Source organism: Plecotus auritus (genome assembly GCF_963455305.1).
Source record: "Plecotus auritus genome assembly, chromosome: 2".
In the NCBI taxonomy this organism is placed as follows: domain Eukaryota; kingdom Metazoa; phylum Chordata; class Mammalia; order Chiroptera; family Vespertilionidae; genus Plecotus; species Plecotus auritus.
This window is the reverse complement of record NC_137771.1, coordinates 74,748,974-74,751,484: the sequence shown is the minus strand read 5'-3', so window position 1 is coordinate 74,751,484 and position 2,511 is coordinate 74,748,974.

Sequence of the window (2,511 nt, the reverse complement as noted above, 5' to 3'; positions counted from 1 at the left end):
TGATCAGGTTGGCAGGCAAGTGAGCAGTTAGGAGCCAACGGTCCCAGATTGGGAGAGGGATGTCCGGCAGTCAGACATCCCTGGAGGGGTCCCAGATTGGAGAGGATGCAGGTCGGGCTGAGGGAGACCCCGCCACCCCTGTGCACGAATTTCGTGCACCAGGCCACTAGTGTTTTTATATTTGTAATGGTGACTTTTGAAGAGTAAATGATTTTAACTTTGATGAAGTACAATTTCCATTTTTTTCTTTGCCTAACTCAACACCACAGAGATTATTCTATAGTTTTCACCTGATGTGTTGAAGTTTAGCTTTGAAATTTAGATCTTGACCAATTTTGAGTTATTTTTTGTGTAGGTTATGAAGTTGGGCAGAAAGTTAATTCTTTGGGTGGAGGCGCCTATGGTTATCTAATGTTCCAGCACCATTTATAAACGAAAGCACTCTCATTTCTCCTCTTTGAATTACATTCACAAATTTATTTAAAATCCATTGACCAGAAACATAAAGGTTTATTTTTTGGAGTTTCTATTCTGTTCCATTTGATCTCTACATCTATCCTTACACCAGTCCCTTCGTCTTTATTACTCTGGCTTTATAGGGAAGTTATAAAGACCTTTGGGGTCAGATCGGGGGACCATGGCACCAACTTCAAGTCAGGTACCCTAAGTCCTCCAATTTTGTTCTTATTCTCTAAATTATTTTGGCCACTCTAAGTCCTCTGAATTTTCATATACACTTTATGATCATATTTTTTTCTTTAAAAAAAAGCTAGCTGAGGATTTAATAGAGATCATGGCAAATCTGTAGATCAATTTGGGGCAAATTTTCTGTCAAGACAATACTGAGTCGTTCCAATCCATAAATATTATAAACCTTTCCACTTATTTTGTCTATGTTTCATTTCTCTCAGCAATAGTTTGAAGCTTTAAGTAGACAGATTGTGCACTTGTTTTATTATTTTTGATACAGTTGTGAATGGTATAGATTTCTTAGTACTGTTTTCAGGCTCTTTATTACTAGTGTATAGAAATATAATTGAGTGTTTTATATTGGTTGTATATCTTACCATCTTGCTAAGCTATCTTATTATTTCTGTTAGCTTTATTGAAGATTTGCTAGGATCATGTTTCCTGCAAATTAATAGTTTCATTTTCAAATTAATATGGTTTTAATTTCTATTTCTTGCTTTACTGTACTGGATGGAAATTTAGTAGCATGTGGAATGCACATTTGAGATGAACATTTTGCCTTGGCCCCAATCTTAAGGGGAAAGCATTTGGTATGGATTAGTTCTAAGGTTCATCAGTGCTCTCTATCAGATTGAGAGTGTTTCTTTTTTCTAGGTGGTGAAATATTTTATCATCAACAGATGTGTTATGTCAAGAGCTTTTTCTGTATGGTGCACTTATGTCTAATGTACTTTAATTTATTAACATTCTTATTATATTAATTTATTTGTAGATGTTTTCATTCTTGCATTTCTAGAAATAACCCTAAGTTAGTCAGGTGTATAATCCTGTGTGTGTGTGACTGAATTTATTTGCTAATATTTTGTAATATTTTGTTAATGATATTTGCCTCCACATTTATGAATGATATTAGCTTATGATATTCTTTTGTGATGACATTGTCTGGCTTGGGTATCGTATACTGGTTTCTTGGAATAAATTGGGAAGTATTATTTCCTTCTCTGTTTTCTGAAAGAGTTTGTGCATAGTTGGTATGATTTTTTTATAAAAGCATTAGGTAGAGCCCAAGCTGCTTTGGCTCAATAGATAGAGGATCGGCCCATGGACTTAAGGATCCCAGTTCAATTCTTGTCAAGGGCATGAACCTTGGTTGCAGGCTTCATCCCTGACCCTGGTCGGGGCTTGTTTTGAAGGCAACCAATTGATGTGTCTCTCTCACATGGATGTTTTTCTATCTGTGTCTCTCCTTCTTCCTTCCACTCTCTCTAAAAATCAATGGGAAAATATATCCTCAGGTTAGGATTAACAAAAAACAAACAAACAAAAAAATTAGTTAGAATTCACCAATAAAGCCATCAGAGCCTGATATTTTCTCAAAGGGTCATTTAAAATTTGAAGTTTAGTGTCTTTACTTGTTGTATATATGTATTTGAATTTTCTATTTCTTCTTGAAACAATTTTTGTGCTTCTAAGAAAAACCATTTTCTTAGAAGAACAAAACACACACACATAAACAGTTTTTTCTTAATAGACGCCTGGTTACTTTGAAAAGGGCTCAGGATATGGGCCAGATCAACTGGAACCCGTCAGGTTGATAGGGGAGGGGCACGTAATAGAAATAGAATCACAGTTGTTCAATAGCTACTCCCTCTAAAGAAGAAATATTCTTACAGACCCTGGGGGACTGGAGGATGTGTTGCAGGGGAGAACAGGCCCTGGAGAGGAGGCAGCTGGAGTTCAGATCAAGGACAGGACCTCTCTGAAGGAAGACAGCCATCCCGGCTAATCTTTTCTGAGGCTAATCTCTGCAAGGACAGTGAA